The sequence below is a fragment of the Poecilia reticulata genome, chromosome 17 (assembly GCF_904066995.2).
Source record: "Poecilia reticulata chromosome 17, P_reticulata-male-v2, whole genome shotgun sequence".
NCBI classification, from domain to species: Eukaryota; Metazoa; Chordata; class Actinopteri; order Cyprinodontiformes; family Poeciliidae; genus Poecilia; species Poecilia reticulata.
The window spans coordinates 24,501,014-24,522,685 of NC_088846.1; the positions used below are offsets into that span (position 1 = coordinate 24,501,014).

The window sequence follows — 21,672 nt, forward strand, 5'->3', positions numbered from 1 at the left end:
TGGTTTTCAAACATTTATGCACAACAAATTCAGGATTTCCAGATGTTTGCATCAGGATGTCACTTAAGACTCAGGAGAACAGTTTTGGTTTTTGAATCTCCATGAAGACCTAAACAAAACACATAAAAAGAATAAATGGTTAGCTCAGCAGAGATAAAGGTTAAAGGTTACCTATTCAACAGGTAAACACATCACCTGTGATCAGAGCGACCTTTCCACCAAAGGAAGAACATTTTGCAGACGTAACAATCTCACTTTTAGGATTTCAAATGTTCTCAGCAGGGAGATCTTGACTCAAACTAGAGAACTAAAACCTCTCATTTACTAATAAAAGGTTATTTTGTATCCTTTTGTGCATGTGTTGCATAATAAAAAAACAAATTCTCTTCTTCTATTCAAACAGTAGGAGAAAATCTATTTTGTAAAATCAGAGGATGAGTCTCCATGAAGGGTTTTTCTCTGTGAAGTTTGACCTGAATCACAGTTTATGAACCACCTGATCCAGCTCTTTACCAACCAGCCACCCCTGAAACTAGATTCCCTCCTCCATCACGCCTCAGGGAGCAGCTTAATTAAAGACCTGGTTAGAGCTGGGGCCTCCCATCACCTTATTCCTCCTGCACACACAGCCATGGCAAACAAGCAAATCCCCTAATGGACCTTGTCCTGACCCAGTACACCAAGTGTCAGTACAGACGCTGCAAACAGGTTGTTTTTAATGACTGATTGACTGAAAACTAGGAAGGATTAAATATTGTGAAGACTGGGGCTGATGATTGACACAGGTTTACTGAAATTTACCCCAAGTCCAGTTTGAATGGGCTGTATTTGGTTTTGTCCCATCAATGCAGTGGTGTCCAAAAGAAGGAGCCAGGGGGGCCATGGCCCCGTCTTTAAAAATGTTGGCCACCGCACTGGTCCCCCCCGGAAAACCAAGTTTGGGTCAAAGAAAGTTAATAGAAATTCTTAATCTACTTATAAAATGAATTAAACTTATAAAATGTAATTACTATAACTCTATATACAAAATATTTATTCACTTTTAAAATAAAAAAATATATATTTATAAATATCTTTAAATATTTTATTGAATAAAAAAAACAAGCATAAAGAAAAGGAAAAGGAAAATATATACATTTCCTGATGAAAATGAATATGTAAGGAAAGGAGAAACAACATTTTTAATTATGTCAGTTTTGGTCCTCCATACTTTTTTTAGCTGTGCCCTCCTAAAACTTTTACTGGCCGGGTCTTGCCACCCTAAAATCTACAGATTTCCAAGTTTAGCTGAAGGTTATTCTTATCTTTGGCAAAAAATATAAATAAATCAAAATGGACAGGAAACAACAACACTGCATCTCTGTGGAATGAAATAGTCAAACCATAATGTTCCTTTTACTCTTAGCATCACCAACTGGAAATAATGCACTGTTTTTTTTTCATTTTCAACATATTTAAGAGTTGAAGATAAACTAAATGAAGAGATTTGAACACATTTTTCAGGTCCGTAACATTTATTCAGTTGTTTTGCTTCGTAAAAACAAATATTTAAAGCTTTACAAATACTGGCACCTCAGACCTTGTGCAAACAATCAGCGTCCTTGAGCTGCTTCCTGAATAGCATAAAAAATTTTTAAAATTTCCAAATAGAAGAGGAAAGAGAAGAAAAACAGCGCGTTGTTATCCTCCATTTTCAACAGAAATTGGAAAATGAAGGTTTGAATGAAAAGCAGATGCCAAAGTGCATTCCAGAAGAAAAGAAAAAGCAGAAGAGGAAACTAGAATCAAAAATATGTACAGCACTGTTTAGATGTGAAAAGCAGAAACACATTTCACGTGGCTGGTGATGCCCGTTTCCCTCTGCAGACACTCGAACAAAACGTCAAAACTAAGCACTGCTTGCATTTTGAGAATTGTTACAACTGCTAACATAAGGTGATGAGAAAAAAATGTAGGTCTGAGTGTGAAGATGGACAAATGAATGCTGACCATTCATCCTCTGCTCGCCCAAACCTTTGAATCTGTTTTACATCCAGGAGTTCATAGGGGCAGTTTTCTGTTTATTTTAGTGATAAAATTAAAAGCAAAATAATACACAATGATGTGATTTGGCAGTACACAGAAAAAAACTGCTTTGATTTGATTGATAAAATAATTTTTAAGAACACAACTGTTGTAGAAAGTTATATTTATGTAACGTAGAGTCTAGATCAGTGGTTCTTAACCTTTCTTGAGGTACCGAACCCCCAGTTTCATATGCGCATTCACCAAACCCTTCTTATCCCCCCCCCCCTCCCCGACACACAAAATATTCTGTAAATATTTGGTATTCTGATTTAGTAATGTAATTATATTAGCTGTGTTACCACCCCACGCCACTAGAGGCAGTAGCAACCCTGAAAAGAGCAGATTTAGACTATAGAATCTGGTAAAAACTGTGAGTTTTGCTGAAGTAATTAAAGACACAAGCTCAAATCCATGCTGAGAGTAGAACTCCTTCAATCAGGGCTCCTCCGCAGCTCTGATTGGCTCAGCAATGTAACGTGATCCTCTGCAGCAAGTGATGGCAAAGCGGGGCGTCATCACGACTTTACACAAGTGTGTCTTTACCTCCGCGGCAGAGGCTCCGCCGAACCCCTGAGACCGACTCACCGAACCCCTGGGGTTCGATCGAACCCAGGTTAAGAACGACTGGTCTAGTGGAACAGATAAAAAAATATCTGGGGCTGGATTCGGCCCCTGAGCCTTGAGTTTGGAACAGGTTATACATCATCTCCACTTGGTTGCCAGTCTGTACTCATGAAAATGTCTTAACTCACTTGAAATAAGGCACATTTAAAATTACAAGTAACTTTTTAAGCAAGAAGTTTGTTTTAAATCAATAATTCCTTCTTATTGATGAAAAAGTTCTAGTTCTACTGGCAGATTATTTTATCTGCAACATGGAAAAAATGTCTTGTTATATAGCTGCTTGTTGAAATAAACTACTTTTAAAATGGTACACTTGAAATAAGACAAAACTACGATATTTTTGCTAAACGCTAGACCAAAAGTACTTGGTAAGATGTTGTGTTTTTTGCAGTGTACTGCATGTGAATGTTATTTATTATTTGACTTGCACAGGAGCTGAAAGCTTCCTGACGTTTTTGCTGCACTCGTGAACCAAATAGCTCGTGTCTGTGCACTACGCCGTCAGAAATTCACTTAACATTTAGCATTTATGGCATTTCTCATCTCGCTTGCATGTGATGTTGCTCATTCACCCCAAACAGGACTTCCAGAAAGCCCACATTAAAACAAGTCGGCTCATCATTTGTCACAGGGCCCAGGGGTAATGAACAGGGTGAATTGGATGTACTCTCTAATTATGGAAAGGACAAAAAGCCAGTCAGAGTCCCGCGTCAAGGTCCCCCTGCAGCGCCGCAGCGGAGGAAAGCTTTCACTCATAAATCAGAGAGAGGGTCAGGATCTGCAGCCAATTATAGAAAACAAGAAAGGAATCAAACCTGGGATTAACAGTAACGTTGCAAGAGCTTCATGCATGTTAAAGAAACTGATCAGCATCCCCCACCATGAGCAGCCTCATCATCATGATCGAGCCGGCCCTGACAATACGCCCGGAGCGCCCTAACCTTGGTGCTACAAGGGGCCATTATGATCGATCAGCATGCTCCAGAGGCCGCCCGCCTGCCGGGCTGCTTACATTTTAAGTCTGTGGGTCTGTTCGTGGCCTGATGGTCACGGTAAGGTTACGCTGAGCCGGGCCGCCCACACAGCGCGATCTGTTGCATACCCACACTAGGACTTGCTCCAGGAATGACCCGAGTTAAAGTTCACACAAACCGGTTGTTTTGAGATTCAGTCCACATTTATTGAACTTCTTTTTTTTTCCCATTTCGATTCTGTGGGTGTCGAGGAGCAGGATTACAAGGGCAGACTTAATCAGTCCAGGAGCTGTACGCTGCAAGAACACAAAATCTTGCAAAGAGTTTTTCCATAATTACTAGTGCAAATATTTTTCTACACTTGAATTAAGACAAAAATTATTTAAAAGTAATTGTTTTTAGCAAGATATAAGAGCTTGTTTTAAGTCAATAATTCTTGAATATTGATTTAAAACATGAAAACATGTCTTGTTACAAGTTAATCTGCCAGAGTAACTAGTACGTCTTAAAAATCAACATTTACGAATTGTTTACTTAAAACAAGCTTCTATATCTTTCTGAAAAGCTACTTTTATGTTACTTTGTCTTATTTCAAGTGCACTACAATAAGATGATTAAGTCAACATTTAAAATAAGAACAACACAGTAACTAGTAAGGTGCCATGAGGAACTCCACAATCAATTATTGGTGCCGCAGATGAAGAGCATTCATTCATGTGGAATGAGAAACTTAAAAATACAATCTGATAATTGATGTAAAGAAAACTGGACATCCATGTTTCTAACTTCCAACCAAAGTTTCTGAAAATGGTCACATGACTATGATAGACAATCATGACGTCATTTCATTTGGATCTTTGGATTCCATCAAATCCATTTTTCGCTCTGCTATGATCCAGGGACGCTTTGACCAAACTGTTAATGTTTTATTTGCTCACTGTCTGTCAGTCATTAATGTTTTGCAGAATCAAAACCGCATAACAACACTGCAAAAACACAAAATCTTACCAAGAATATTTGGTCTAGTTTCTAATGCAAACACCTTAGTGCACTAGAAATAAGACAAAACTAACTTACAAGTAACTTCAGCAAGAAATAGGAGCTTGATCTAAGTTAATCCCTTACTGTTGAAGAGAAAGAACCAGATAATTTACCTTATAACATTGGAAAAATGTCTCATTATAAGGGAAATAATCTGCCAATGGAACAAGTACTTTTTCATCAATATTAAAGGATTATTGACATAAAACTAGCTCATATCTTCCTGAAGTTCCTTGTAAGTTAGTTTCTGTCTTATTTTAAGTGAGCTAATTTTGCACTAGAAAATAAACATACTTTTTAAGATTTAGCGTTTTTGTAATGAACTACTGTGGATATTTACATTCCAAACTTAAATCATTGCGGTTTTTAATCTTTTAATACCATAACTGTGTACATTTTTGTTTTGTTCATGTTTTTCATTATTTTGTACAATCTGTTCCATTTGTTCTTTTTTCATCCTTTCTTTATATTCACTATTATGTTTGTTTTTTTTTTTAGTTAAATGAATTGTTTCCACACTGTGATGCTTTGAAAACCCATTTCTGCTGTTATTTCCTCCCATTTTTTAACTCGGCTCGGATGAAGAGCGGCACTTCTCCTATTTTCTGATTTCCCAAAAAGAAAAATCCCTGCATAATGCAGCGCTTCTTAAAATATTGCAACCATTAATGCGTTCACCCACCTCTCCAGCTAATGGAAACTCAAATTTAGCCCCTCTCACAAAAAGCACCATTGTCATTTGAATCTTTGCAAAGAGACGTGCTGAAATCCGAAGGAAATTTGTCCTTGATGCTTGGTTACGGTTTGTGTCAAAGGTAATTTCCAATTTCTCTCCATCCTGAATTACCCTCTAACAGAACAACCTGCTGTCTGTCCAAAGCAGAAGATTGAGGGTCGGGCTCCGTCCTCTCCAGCTCCACTCGCTGGTAATTACTGGCCGCGGTTCAGAGGGCTGTCTCTCTTTTTTTGGCTTACGACTAGTTTGGCTGCAGGAGTAACAGCTAATTAACTTCCTGAGTATTGTTGTTTATCTGACTTTATGATCTGACTCCGTGCCAGTTTGTCTCTGTCTCAGAGAGCGGCCTGGATCCCCCTGACATTAAACGCACCACATGGTGTGGCTGTATGCTCGGAGCCGGAGGGTTGGCAGCGTGCCGCGGCTCCTGCTTCACCGGGCTAATGTAAATGCTCCGTCTCATCATCGGGGTCCACAGGGAGCAACTCACATCCGGCCCCGACATGCTCACTCTAGCAGGGGGGAAATAAAGCATGGCCAGATGCTGGGAACAGCCTCATGGGTGAAGAGGGAGCTACTGGAGGTCAGGACTGAAGGACTGAAGAATACCAAAGTCATTTATTATTCTGTGCAGGACAACAGAAGCTGGGTTTACAGTTTTAAGAGTTGCTACTTCTTCCAGGAATGTTTTGTCACTCGCAGCTTTATTCTTGGGAAAATGAGTTACTTCTCAGTCTGAGCCAAACTGTAACATCAAGGCCAACTCTGGCCTAGTCAAAGTCTGACTGTGTCTTATCAAATTTACTATTATCAATGTGATGGTTCTTTAATTAAAATAATTGTAAGCTAATAATTCAATAATAAGGACATATACTCAAAAAACTGCCATTTACAGAAAGAAACAACTCTCAGAGAGTATTTTTAAAAATTAATTATATATATTTTTCTCTTACCTGCACCACTTTTATATATACTGCTCAAAAAAATAAAGGAAACACTTAAACAACACAATATAACTCCAAGTAAATCAAACTTCTGTGAAATCAAACTGTCCACTTAGGAAGCAACACTGATTGACCCGACGAGGGTCAACCCGTTGTCAAGAAAACTTTCTCTTTCCTCGTTGATCGATCTAGTTCATTCTGTACTCGTTCACCAGCGAGTAAGCGGAGGAAAAAAAACCCTCATCGTTAGACCAGGTGATGGCATTATATTGAGACGAATCCATTGCTAATTAAAACTAATAATAAAAATATTGAAAAGAGCACTCTTTACAAACTAAAATACAGTTTAGTGAGAGCCAGCTGTCAACGGAAAATCAACGTCTGACTCCATAACAACCAGCGGCCAATCAGCTGCTGGTTCTGAGCAGAACCGCTAGGCCGGCCCGATTAGAACCACAGCTCTTGTGGTTCCAAGGGGCCGGGTGGAACCGGTCGGAAGTTCTAATACAAACACGGTCGAAAACGTTCCGTTCCGTACCGTTCCCTGCAGTGCGAAAACGCCTTTAGTTTCACCTGGTTCAAATTCTGTACATGTGACGTCACACTTCCGGGAATTTAGAAACCGACAGCCGCTTCAAAGGTATCCGTTAACTGTCATGACAGTTGCTATGACAACAATAAACAAGCCACAAGCTTAGAACTAGCTCTCGCCTTGTTCCTATCTACTTATAAACAATGTAAGTACATTGCAACTATTACTAGATTACAATTTTTGAGTTCTCTACCTACCTTTGTGTAACACTAACATAAATATCAGATATATTTACTGTGTTACTGCCGAACTAGCAAAATTAGCGCTAATGTATTTGAAAGCTAAGTCGGACATGAAGCCTAGTAGTATATGTTGTTACATGTACTTACTCTGCCAGTCACTAGAAGCTTATTATTCACGTGAACAGTTCGTAGTTCCTTTACAAATCCGCTTAAACGTATCTGATCTTTTCATGACAGTCTGAACAACACGGGTCGGATTCTTTTCGAATGAGACCCAGGAAACTTGCATGTCCGATACTTACCCGATTCAAATGCGACCTACCGTCCAGGTCGCGTTCATCCGAATTGAACGTCACTGATACTCGACAAATTCTGCGCCCTGATCCGCGCAGGCGGGAAGAATAACACAACCATGACGGACTATAATGAGAGTTAAGCTGTTAATATGCTGCTCCGGTCGGACAACAACTTCAAATATGTAAGCTAAGCTCCACCGTTAGCCTCCATGTTTACTTCCGCAAACACAGAGCACTTCTTCTTTTGGCAAAACACTGAGAACGCTGACGTTATTGCGCCATCTACTGCGCATGCGGGACACTTTCATGTCGTTTGCCCGCATGCAGGTCGCATTTATTTGGAAGTGTGAACGGCCCCGACAAAAACAAATCCGATTTGACAAAAAAAAAAAATCGGAATCGAGTTACTTCAATTGGGTTACTGCAGTGTGAACGCAGGAGGAGGCAGATTGTTCACATCGTCTGACATGTTTCCATTCTCTGTCTCATACGGACCGATGCCAACAGCAGATATTTTGTTGATATATATTTATCTTGAACATTGGTTAAGAGTTTATATCCTTTCTTTTTGTTGTAGTTCATCTGTTAGGCTTCGCTGCGCTTCTTTAACAAGATGGCGGTTCACTTCCGGTTTAGAATTTTGCAAACAATGTATTAATTGGAACAAATAATAATAGCCCTGCATTGTGTTGATGTTAAGTGGATCAGAAAGGGTTTATTTTAGTACTTATTTTGTATTTATTTATCTGTAGATGCATTCTTTGCTACAAATGATCAAGCATTTGCTGAATAAATGCAATGTTTTTGTATTTTAGACAATATAGTGTATTTTCTTGTTAAGAAATAGGAACTTAATTGTTTGTTTCTATGCATTTTTTAGCATATTTTAATATTGCATAAAATAAGCTTACTTGGTAAGTAAAAAATAAGCAGAATGTTCTGCTTTTTTTCCTGATTAATTGATAGAATCACCAACTGCTATAATAACCTGTAATAGCTGCAGCATTAATTATGATCCTGTTGTGTGACCTTAAACAAGCTGTTCATGTTCAGAAATCCTCTGATGTAGTTGAATTAAAATAATTTTGCAAGGAAGAATGGACAAAAATAAACTTATTACCAGTCCAAGCACTGGATCCCAGTTAAAGCCACCACATAAAAAAGCAGCAAATACTTTCTCATGCAGGGTAAGGTTGATAAAAATAGTTATTTTCCCTTAAAAAATAAAATCTTTATTTGAAAACCGCATTTTGCATTTACTCAGTTTATCTAGCCCAAACAAAACTGGACAGAGGAAATATCTATGGAGGGAAATACTTTTTCACAGAACTGAATCTGCAAAGACAGCTGGACGTCTTCTGGGTGCAGAGGGATGCAAAACCTTTCATCATATGCAGCCTTTTTCCCTTTGAGCACGTGTTGCTGTGCGACATGTGATTACTGTGTTATGCTTAGGAACCTCCTGAGAACAACGCTGGAATGAGAAACCTCCAAAGACACCAGAAAGTCTCAGAGGATTGAATCTGGTCTGTTTGTGAGGCAGGAAAGGCGGCCATGTTGAAACAGAAAATACACATGTGAGGCTGGGATGCATTTCCTTCTTTGCTAAAAAGCCTCTGTCACCATCTGCATGTTTCTGGCAACGTTAATGGATTTTGAAGATTCATCTCGTCATTTCTCCTGAAAAGGTTGCAGAAGCAACCCTTTTAAGGCAGTTACATTAAAATGTCTTCTTTGACAATATCTTTTACTCTGGTTAGATGTTTTTGTAACCTGCAAACCCTTATAACTCGTTCAAAAAGGTTCAAAGTACTGAATAACAAAATACAAAAAGCAGCAGGCATTCCTTAGATGTGTGGAAACAGAAGGACTCATAAGTATCATCACTGAAAATAATTAGATGACTGAACAAAGTAAACAAATTAAAAACATATTCAGCAAAATACAAACACAGCAGAATCTACAAAAGGTAACTGAAAACGCTAAAGGTTTGAAACACAGGCTGTGTGTGTCAGAATGTGTCCTTTGGACTTTCCTTTGGATTTCTATGAGAGCAGGCGTTTTATATCTATCTTTTCAGAAAGATAGGAGCTTGTTTTAAGTTAATTTCTTAATATTGATTAAAAAGTACTAGTTCTACTGCCACATTATTTCACTTATTGCAAGACATTTTCCCCAGGCTGGAAGTTGGAAATGTCTTAATTAGCTTTAAAAAGTTCTATAGTATTAATTTATCTGTATTTTATTTTGAAAGAGAATTTTGAGATATTAGTGCATTGTGGGTAGCAGAGGCAGTTGCAGTTTGGAATGAATACCTGTTCAGAGAGAGAAAGCCTGTTAATGTATGAACTCCACCTCCTGTGTTCTTACACCTCCGAAAACAACGGCTGTAAGTTCAATCTATGTTCTGTTTGGTGTTAGATGTCTTGTTAGTTTATTTTGAGATTGTTTTCCAAATGTGTTTATTCTAGAAAAGCCATAGCCTGATAGTTTTTGTTTACATAGCAACGGTTGCTACGTGACTGTTTCTTAACTGCAGCTCAGGTTAATTCTATTCAGACACTACAAGTTTATTCTGTGTATTTAGAGCTGATGCATAGTTAATTTTTTCTATTTCTTATAGTTTCACTCAACCTGTCATTGAGCTTTTCCACACCACTGCTCAAAGTTGTAAGTGTCAAGAAAACGTAATAAAGGAGCAAGACGCTCAGCTTCCTGGCTCATGAAATTGAGTTTGGCTTGCTGTTGATCTACGTTAACATACACAGAGTATCTAACACGTAGTGATAACAGTACACTGTAACTGAAATAACTTACCAGGGGAACTGATACTTTTACACCAATATTAAGTAAGTATTTCATTAAAAGAAGCTCCTTTGTCTTATTGAAAAATTACTTGCAAGTTAGTTTGATCTTATTTAAGATATTTGCACTAGAAACTAGACCAAGAATACTTGGTAAGATTTTGTGTTTTTGCAGAGCAGCCAAGTTTTGTCCACTGTAATAAATCTCTGGTTGTTTGTGTAGACAGTCGGTGTGTTTGGGGTTTGAAAGCATAATCAAACTAACGCGGACAAAAGCGAAATCTGGTCCACCTAAAAACCTTGTTTCCGGTGCTGTTGAAGTGAACTCTGGTGCGGTTTGAATAAATATGTGAATGCAAGTGGTCTGGAGACTCCTCCAAAAGCAGGAAGCAAACTATAGCAGAGGGCATCTTGGGTAAATACAACCAAAACAAACGCGCTAGCACTAGAGGGAGAAATGCCTCTTGGTCTTTCACCAAAGACACTGCTCCACTTTCTTTTTATTTACATTTTGTGAAGAAGGAAGCTCCACCTAATGTTTTCTTCAGAGGTTTTCATGTCCTTTTCCTCAGTGATTCTTGTTGCAGCGCCACCACAGGTGAGGAGGGGAACAGGTTTTTCAAAGAGTTCGGATGTTTGACATCCTTATAGTTAGAATTGATGTTACAACAATGAATGCTGGGCTTTCCAAATGCCAACCAAGAGTGTGTCAAGTAGCAAACTATATTTCAGCTTCCCAAGCTACTTTCATTTAAAACATTTTAGCTATGCTTTGTGAATGGGTGAATTTTTAATTAATACTTTTGGGTTATGTTCCACAGAAAGATCAGCAAATACTGAACTGTGAATATGTCACTTTTATATCCAAAGTGACATAAAAGTTTCCATTTGTGTCACTTTTGAAAGCGACATAAATAGACCAAGATCTGTTGAATCATGGGGCGTACTTAATTTTCTATTCTGGATTCATCTTTGTTTAATAAATAATGATACTGTGGAATAAATACATTTATCGTTGCCCCAAATCTGATTTAAATTTGGACAAAAAGGTAAAAACGACTTTTTCTCAGTGTGAGTTTACTTTCAGATTTGCTTCTAAAAGAGACAACTGCACTTATGCTAATTTGAAGCTTTTTTGATTAGATAATTTATAGAAGTTTATTCTCCAAATGTTTCACAATAACTAGAGTTTATTTTTTAGAACCTGGATCCAGTAACAGAGCGATCTTCAGCCTCCTTCAGTGCAGCTGACGCTTCCTGGCAGCGAATTTGACGGAGCAGTCAGTCACATTGTTCAGCTGTCACACACTCCAGGACGTCGTCGGCACAAAACTGAAAATGTATGAAGGATGCATAAAGAAAAACTGTGGCTAATGCATCTGCAGGAAAAAGCTTGAGAATGGCTTGATGGACTGAGACGAGCCACGGCAGACTTTTCAGGAAACAGCTCAATTTTACCCAGGCAGGCTGGAGCTGATGGGGGGTGTAAAGTTTGATTACAATCACGGCTGCTGACAAGATGCGAGGAGATGGACGTAAACAAGGACATTAAACTGAAACATTATTGAGCTTGTGGCTGTATGTTACACAGCCTTCGTTTAAGTTCCTGCTATACTTCTGCTACTTAAGTGGTTTAATGACTGTACGGAAAGTCTCAGGAGAAAGCCATGCATGACAACAGAGATTTATTTCGTCAGAGCTGCAGCTGCAATTAGTCACAGCTGAATGTTTTCTGTTCCCTCAGATAATCTCGAAATCGTTGACATTTAGTGTCAGCTCCCGTACATTTTCCTCCGAGTGTTTGGAGAAAGCGAAGGCAGGAGCCGGAGCCACCGGAGGGAGGAGGAAGGTAGGCGTAATCAGTCTAAACACCAGCTAATTAGTGCAGCGCTCGTATTTTTTTTGTCAGGTGGGTGTAAGAACGAGGCAACTGAAGTGAAGTCAACAACCAAAGCAGCTACATGGAGGTATGGTTGGAGGCTTTATGAAACCTGTAAGAAATTAATTATAAAAATGACACACTGCTTTATTTTTCACACCTTTTCCAATTTATGCATGATGTGAACTGTTAGCTTGCAGAGAAGACATAAATAGATCAAGATCTGCAACACCTCAAAGCATTATTTTTAAATACTTTATTCCCCCTGACTACCTAAATTAATATCAGACTAAACTTTTCCTGTTTGAATTCAGTCAGGAGGTCAAAATGATTTCCACGCTGCAAAAACACAAACTTTTACCAAGTATTTTTGGTCTAGTTTCGATTGAGAATATCTTATTACACTTGAAGCCAGGCATAATAACCCACAAGTAACTTTTCAGCACGACATAGGAGCTTTTTTAAAGTCATAATTCCTTAATATTGATGAAAAAGTTTGTTATGAGTGAAATAATCTGCCATTTGCTCAATTTGCTTCTCAACTCATAATTATCTGATCTGAGGAACTCATAGGGCCTCGGGATGTAATTCTTAGACAGTCAATTTATTCTTGTTTTATTATGAAAACAAACGTTGTTGGTGACATTATGTGAAGCTGAAGTACCAAACATGATGCTGCAGGACACTGTGAATTCCACCACAATGATTTCAGCACATTAACGTTTCACAAGAGGAGCCCATCAAACATACAAACCTCAAAGCAGCAACGCAAACTCACCTTAATTTCCTTAAGTCGTTTTCAAAAGTGAGATAGAAAGTTATGTTCTGCTATTATAACCACAGCAAATTTGGAATAAAATGGTGGAAACTTTCTAGCTTGACAACATCATCCCAGCTGTGAAGTACAGGGTTGGATCCATTGTGCTTTTTGTGCTGCAGGAGAGACTAGCATTATTCACAAAACAAACAGCAAATAGGAAGAAACATCAACCAAAAAGTTAAAGTCTGGGATTACGTTGATCTCCCAAATGGACAATGGCACAATGCATAAAGCCAAATTAGTTAGAAAATGGGCTAAAGTTACCAAAGTCAAATGTTTTGGTGTCACATAAAAATATCCACACTGGTTCTGTCAGAAAAATATTGCAACAAGCTTGTGGGCGTTTCCGTTTCAGGCAATTTTAACAAAAACTACAAAACTGTATGTCATTTTGGCATTTATTAATTTTGGTAATCCTAATTAATCTAAACCAGGAAACGTTTAGTCTGATTTAATGCTACAAAATGAGGGGGGAGAAAGGTTTTGTGCCATTTTACTCAGTTAATGTAAAAATCTGGTTACAGTTCAAGGAGTTTTTCAGTGTTGAAATCAGTTAAATGCACCAATTAACAAAATATAAAAATCAGGCAAAATCCCCCAAAACAAGACACGCATGTCTTGAACAGCACTGATGAAATATGCAAATGACTCAAAGCTGCAGAGAAAACAAACACAGCTGGAGACGAGCGCCCAGTGGAAGGTGATTTGTTACGCCGAGCTTTGACTTGATGTTTGTCAGACAAACCCGACTAATTGGCTGTCAACAAAGCACCAAGACGGTCGTTAATGCAACACGTCAGGAAAACAGGAAGTGATGACAGAGGAGTTCAGTAAAAATGAGATGTCAGAAACATGGATAATTAGATTTAATGATTTATCAAAAACAGCTCTCAGCCTCACTAAATTTACTAAGCGTACCAAATTTATGTGATGCGAATATTGAAACGCTAGAAAACTTTCCTTTTTAATAAAGTTTTCTAAAATCTGTCAACCAGAGGAAGCACAATATTATTTGTATTTGGACTGTCTGTAAATAGTTTTAGGACATTAATTAGTCTGATAAAGATAAAATAAACTTGGCAGAAATGTAATATGCTTAAAGTATGGGGGAAGTTTTTATTTTATTTTATTAAAAATACCACCAGATCTCAGTTTAACAGAAAACCTTTTGGATGGTGGAACGGGAGATTGGCATCATGGATGTGCAGCCGACAAATCTGCAGCAACTGCGTGATGCTAACATGTCGATATGAAGCAGACTCTCTGAGGAATGTTAGCTTGTTGAATTTCTGCCTCAAAGGATTAAGGCAGTTCTGAAGGCAAAGGGGGTCCAACCTGGTAAGGTGTACCTAATAAAGTGGCTGGTGAGTGTCCTTTAATATGCAATAATATGGTGAGTAGAAACCGTCTTAGCTCTAACACAGAAGCTAATATCTAGACTTCCTTATTTCCACTATTGGGGGCACAAAAGCCAGCCAATACCAAGCCAAGTAGCATTGAGCCTATTTATTTCTGCCACCAAGCTGCGTTTTCTTTAGAGTATCTGACAGAAAAATCTTTCAACAGGCAAATTTCTCATTAATAATTTGGAATTACGTTCCACAAAAATCCTCAAATTGTTGAATCTGTGAAAACTGAACAGCCTGTACATAGCAGAGTTTCCATGTATAGACATAAACTGTGCAGGGAAATGCTTTTTTTAAGGCATTATAGGCCACAATGTCTTTACAACAACAAAAAACCTTAAAAGAAAAGCTTCTGTGCGTAAAAATGTAAATGTACCTAATTTTGAGTCTTGGTGATGTGAGCATTACCAGCCACCCCAGCCTGATTGCATTTTAGTCTGGGGTGTTTGAACGGCTTCCCAAGCCATTCAGGCATTAAAGAATTTTTATGAGGCTGTTAAACAAAACGAGCTCCATTCAAATATTTTCAAAGGCAGAGCAGAAAAAGCTAATATTTGTACAGTTAGGACCTTCCACCTCTCTTTCTTCCCCTCATCTCTCATGTTTCGCCGTTTTTCTTCCACAGCGTCCCTGAGCTACAGTAATTGTATGTTCCGCAGCACCATCTGGCCCTGGAGGGAACGTTTCTCTTGCTAACATGTTTCAGAGGTCAAACGCTCAGCATGAACAAATTTGCACACATTGCGTCCATCCCGATCGTCTCATTGTCCTTGTACAATTTCATCTGCGGATGCAACAGAAAATCCTAAAATGCACGAGCTGCTGGGAGAGGAGGAAGAGGCGAGTATGGATTCAGATTTAAGTGAGTTTAATCGGTGTAAGACCGAGTTCACACTGCAGCCCGAAGTGACTCCATTCATATTTTTATTAGTTTTGCCTTGATGTGACCCGTTTCCGATCTTTTCATGACAGTCTAAACAACACAGGTTGGGTTATTTTCCAATGCGACCCAGGCCACTTGGGTATCCGATTCACATGCAACCATAACGTCCAGGTCGCGTTCATCCGAATTGAGCGTCACTGATACTCGACAAACGTCACTATTCTGCTTCCTGATACTCGCAAGTGGAAAGAAAAACAACAACCATGACGGACTATAACGAGGATTAAGTTGTTAATATATTGGCTCCGATCGACAACAACTTTAAAATCGTAAGCTAAGCTCCACCGTTAGCCTCCATGTTTACTTCCGCAAACACTGAGCTGCTCTTCTTCTTCTTTTTATGGCGGTTGGCAAAGCACTGAGAACGCTCTCTGTGTGACGTTATTGCGCCCCCTACTGCGCATGCGGGACACTTTCGGTCACATGCAAATCGCATATATTTGGAAGACCATGGCAAAAATAAAAATCCAATTTGATAAAAACTGGGAATTGTTTCTCTTCAGGCTGCAGTGTGAACGAAGCCTAAAGTAAAATGCCAGATTTTCGTCTTTCTTTAAAGTAAAGGGTACTAAAAAAACACTTCTCCAGCAGCTCATTAGTTCTCCCTGCATTATAAATTACATCGTGTCCATTACTCCTGCACAGCTCTGTGTATACAGCACTTTAGAGAAATGAATGGGCTCGGTAGCAACGCTCGCAGCCATTTGGTTATTAGTTAATACATCACCCATGTCACTGTACCTTCTGAGACTCTCACAAAGACAGCTGAAAACGTGTGGATCCCTGACACCTTTGGTTTATTAGCTGTCATGACCCACCGTCACTAAGCACTACCTCCATTTAAACATTTCTGCTGATTTCAAATCAATATTTTTATGACGTTCTGGGCTAGAGCCGCTTCTTCCCGCCTGAGCTGCCATAATTCTTTGTGGGAAAGATTCAGCAAGGAAAATACCTTTGAGATGTTGGCTCCACAGTGAGATGACAACACAACACAGGATTACTGCATGTTTGTCGGCTGCACATCTATGATGACCGTCTCCACAAATACACCACAACCCCGATGTGCTCTGCTGGGCTGAGATCCCAACCGTCTGAATAATCTGTCCTTTGGAGTCCATTAATCTTTTTAAAACCTGTTTATTTTCTGGAACCTTTGGCAAATTTTAAGAGGTTGACTCTTTCTTAAACATGTTTCTTTTTTATTATTTTTATGTAATTTTCATTTGCACAACTCTTTGTGGACCTTAGTTTATTTTACAGTGCTCTGTAACTTCAGGTGGTACGGTGTGGTGTGGTGTTGTACGGTAGGATGTATTTCTAATTGCTTAGGACACCGCTGGGTAAATCTAATGTGTTTTAAAGGGGACGGAGTGTTAAAATATAGAGCAGTTTGTGTTATTCTCCATCTAGATGTGCAGAATCAGAGCTCAAATAAGACAAAATACACTGAATGAAGATGACTGGAAACAAAGGATTTGCTCTTACATGAAACCTGATTGGATCCAAATCTACATTTACAAGCTATTTAATTATCTGAAGCTGTGAGTAATTATGTTTACCTTTCATATATCCAATGCTATGTTGAATTACGAAACCATCCTTCATTTCATTATTGTGATGCCACAAGGCTAAGTTCTCTGATGTACTCGTGTGTTTGAAGAGGAAAAAATAAAAATGTCCGCAGCGCTCCGATGTAAAGATATAAACAAAAATTTATTCCACAGTTTTTTGAGTAATTCTATTACAAGAGCAATAAAGTTCTTCGCTAAACTCCACAAACAAACTACGGTTGAGAAACCGTGTGGCTCTGTCGCTCCTTTTGCAGCACCTTCCCCTCTCTCTCCCATCTCCCTCGTTCTTACACGGCCCACCTCATTTGCATACAATTGCCAGGTGGCCATTTAAGCTATAAAACATACTTCTAGTAACACTTATTGACAGTAAAACATTATGAAATTAGTTACATGCAATATAATAATTCTACCTAAAAATGTGAACAAAAACACTTATAAAATTTTTAATTAAACAAATACGTTTTAACAGTAACTGAATACTTTCTACATTAACTTGGCCTCCACAATTATGTTTTACTTCCTATGAAGTAAAATATTTGGTAACTTTATTTGAAGGGGCGTGAATAAGACTGTCATGACACTGTCATAAACATGACATAACACATGTCATAAACATGACATAACACATGTCATAAACATGACATAACACATGTCATAAACATGACATAACACATGTCATAAACATGACATAACACATGTCATAAACATGACAACACATGTCATGAACATGACAACACATGTCATGAACATGACATAACACATGTCATGAACATGACAACACATGTCATGAACATGACATAACACATGTCATGAACATGATATAACTCATGTCATGAATATTTATGACTGTTGTCATAAAGCGTCATTCGGTAAATTATAACACTTTTAATACAAAGTTGACATTATTCAAAATGTCTGTTATGACAACTTGATATTAACCAATAAATCATTACTGTTTAAACTTTACCTTTAATAACATAAAGTTACCTAATTTTTAAAGTGCAATCAGTAATACTTTTATCACAAATTTATATCAGTAATGATTTCTTGGTTAATGTCAAGTTGTCATAACAAAGACATTTTGAATAATGTCAACTTTGTATTAAAAGTGTCATAATTTACCGAATGACGCTTTATGACAAGTCATAAATATTCATGAAGGCTTATTCATGTTCATGACGTGTTATATCATGTTTATGACAGTGTCATGACAGTCTTATTCACTCCCCTTCAAATAAAGTTACCAAATATTTTACTGAATTCGTCCAAATCAACATTTGTTCTGAATGTATTTCAAGATGTTTGTTCATACTTGAATGCTTCATCAGTCCTTTACGCTCTGATGCTCATTTTAGACAATCAATTATTCTTCAGTTAAATACTTATAAAAAATGCAATCTGAACAAGTAGAGGAGTGAAAAAGTGTTGGGCCTAAAAATAAACATCTGTCTCAGTATCTGAAAACCGTATCATTCAGTTTAAAGATGTTGTAACACCTAAAAATATTCCTTACTATGTAATTAAAATAGAAAAAAAGACATGGATTTTGTATAATTTGAGATGAGGCCATGTTAGTCTGTGCTGTATGCTCGGCTACTTCTTTGTTTATTTCAGGTTTTATCATAATTGACCATTTTGGGCTGAAAGTTTGAGGCTCTCTAATCGGTGGCGGATGGTGTTTGGTATGGTAGATATCATAATGTGTCAGGTGTAGCGTAGTGTGGTACAGTACTGTTTAGTGTGCTCCAGTATGGTATAGTATGTCTTGAATATTCTGAGGTTGACGTTTTAGCATCTTGGTCTCCGTCAGTCTCTGCTCCTGTGCTTCTCGGTTTTCGTTACGCAGGAACGACGAAGAGCCTGGAGGAGTTTCTGTAAAGCTGTTTGTTAATGTGATTGGACGACTCTTCAGAGGACAGGAGACTCTGCTGCTGAGGCTCAGCGCTGGCAGACAGCAGCTCACCGTTAATAAATTAAGCTGAGGTCAGAAGGGGCGCCACAGCGTCAGACGTGTTTACTTTACCTGTGCTGTGTATCATTTTGATAAATAGGAGACAACAAAACACCTGGGATCCTCTGAGGCTCTGCATGCAGAGATTAGTCTAAAAACAAGCCACGTATAATAAGGAGATGCTTAATTCCCTTTTCTTTTTAATTGCCCAGTCAGAGAAAAAAAAAAAACCCACCTTGATCTAATTCAGCAAACCGGTTGTCACTGGAGAAGTAGAGCAGGAATGAATATGACTTAAACCTGATTGATGCTAAAGGCGACTCATCATCGCAACAAACCAACAAACGGAGTAAAAGAATCACTGGTTCATTTTCATCCGCGTGACAAAATGCAGCTGAGAAAAATGTAGCCAGACTTTCACTTCATTAGAACTAAACTTTGATAACAAACTAGTTTAACTTTGAACATTAAGTCACAAAGCAACTTTACAGGAATGACATTTGGTTTAGTGTCATGTGAGGATTTTATTGGGTTTACGATGCATTTCAGCATAAAACATAAAGTAGGGCATTATTTTAGGGTGAACGGCAATAGGAATCTGAAAAGTGTGGCATGCAAATGTATTCCAGGTCCCTTTATACTGATTGCCCTAAATGAAATGCAGTACAACCGACGACCTTCACCGTTGAACGCCTTATGCTGCATTCGTTCACACCGAACGGTTCGCACATCAAAAACGCATCAAGTTGGACGTGTTTACACGTTGAAGTCAGAGTCTTGACATTTTGCTCTGGACGCGCGTCAATATCAGCCGATGTTTTCCTTTGCCGGTCTCTGTACTGTGGTGGATGAAACTGAGAAAGTCGCACCAAAGTAATATGTAGTGAAAGCTTCTAGAAACATAACAGAGGCTCAAATGTCTTTGCTGAAAATTCTGTGTTCAGTTTCTATTGAACAAACAACAGTGACAGCTGATGGTGGCACAAAGCGTGTTGGAGCCTCTTGCATTTGTTTCTTCACTCGGTTACTTTGAACAATGGCGGATTAAATATTGAGTGACTAGATTTTATTTACTGAAATCAACAGAATGTCGCCGTCGGGGGAATAGTTTGAATTGACCAGATAATTCAGAGGTTTTGTGAGTTTCGTAAGCTGGCTGGGCGCTGATGAGGGTCACCATCAGCCCTGTTTTCGTCTCAGCTGAGCCCAGTTTGATGACCTGCTATAACCGCATCAGTGTCTGCATATCCTGGGACCAACTACAGGCCACTACGTCACATAGCAGAGGCTCTCTGATTGGTTGACGCTCTGCATTGAGTGGCAAACATTCAGATTTTCCAACAAGGGGTGCTGGTGCCTCTCCAGCGAACATTTCGGGCGAGAGGCGGCATCATCCTGGACAGGTTGCCAGTCTGTTGCAGGGCAACACAGAGACAGACAGGATACACAACCATGACAAACAACACACACACACACACACCTAGGAAGAATTGAGAGGCCAATTAACCTGACAGTCATGTTTTTGGACTGTGGGAGGAAACCGGAGTACCTGGAGAAAACCCACACATGCACATAAATAAATTTGAATAAATTATAGATTTATTCAAAATGTTTCACTCTGTTTTTTATATGTTTATATATTTCAATAGTGCATCAGACCTGTAAAAGTAATTAAATATTTTTTTGTTAAGAATTACTTACAGAGAAGTCACCAACACTCTGCACAAGGAGGGCAACCAACAAAATGTTGCTCCTAAAGAAGCTGACTGTCAGGACTGCAGGATTCAAGCATACTAATGAAACGGAAAGTTTAGGGGAAGGAAAAAGTGTGGTAGCAGAGTACCCAAAGAAAACCCACGCATGCACAGGGAGAACATGCAAACTCCATGCAGAAAGACCAGGGCCGGGAATCGAACCCAGAACCTTCTTGCTGCAAGGCAACAGCTCTACCAACTGCACCAATGTGCAGCCCCTGTCTGAACTGTATATTTATCTTAAAATTATGAATTTTTCTTTAAAACATGTTAGTTTGTGATTGTCAATGTGACAAAATGTGAACTAAATTGAAGCAGTGTGAAGAAATTGTATAAGAACACTGCAAAAACACAAAATCTTACCAAGTATTTTACCTGGTTTAAAGTGCAAATATCTAAAAATAAGACAAAACTTACTTACAAGTAACTTTTCAGCAAAATGTAGGAGCTTATCTTCAGTTACCTTAATAATTCCTTAAAATTAATTTGAAAAGTCCTGGTTCCATTTCTAATAATATGAGAAAAATGTCTTGTCAAAAGTGGAAAAATCCAGGTAAACAGGTACTTTTTCATCAATATTAAGGAATTATTGACTGAAAACAAGCTTTTAAAAGTAACTTGTAAGTTAGTTTGACATTTCAAAGATATTTGCACTCAAAAGTAGAACAAAGATACTTGGTAAGTGTGTAGTGTTTTGAAGTGAAGTGTTTATGTCACCATCCTCCAGCCTCATTTACTTGAAAAACATTTCTGCTGTCATAAATTAGAGGGATCGTATCAGCTAGTCCTTTAATTTCTCCTCTTCATATTTTATGGATTGCTGTGGCGGAAAGAACACAAACGAGTGCATCGATAATCAAGCTCCCGTTCATTTGTGCACAGCTTACATCCAAACCGCAGCTGTCGGGGAAAAGTCTGGACTCGGCACCGTCTGGGCTCCGTTTTTTAAAAATCTTAACGAGACGCCTGATGTGACGTGACAGCTGCGCCCGAGTCCCACATTCATGGAACATGAGCGCGTCACCGAGTCGGGTGTATTCTCGTTCTGCACACTCGGTTTTGACTCGAGAGGAATTTAATCG

The 21,672-nt window shown here is 38.6% G+C and overlaps 2 long non-coding RNA genes across 5 annotated transcripts in view; one reads left to right on the forward strand and one right to left on the reverse strand.

Annotated features, from left to right (window-relative positions):
- On the reverse strand, nt 1-8,904 carry LOC145547898 (uncharacterized). The gene is made up of 2 exons (XR_014084167.1): nt 7,308-8,904; nt 1-109 (listed from the first exon to the last, which is right to left on the reverse strand). It is a non-coding gene; the product is annotated as an uncharacterized LOC145547898 (long non-coding RNA).
- LOC103479929 (uncharacterized) overlaps nt 3,021-21,672 on the forward strand; it is a 24,614-nt gene continuing 5,962 nt past the window's right edge. Inside the window, exons 1-4 of one of the 4 annotated variants that reach the window (XR_014084165.1) lie at nt 3,021-7,123; nt 8,912-9,845; nt 11,462-12,109; nt 18,732-18,907. This is a non-coding gene — a long non-coding RNA (uncharacterized LOC103479929). Of the gene's footprint in view, nt 7,124-8,911; nt 9,846-10,079; nt 10,306-11,461; nt 12,278-18,731; nt 18,908-21,672 lie in introns of those variants that run through there. The other 3 variants (XR_014084164.1, XR_014084166.1, XR_014084163.1) reach the window with 3 other exon arrangements.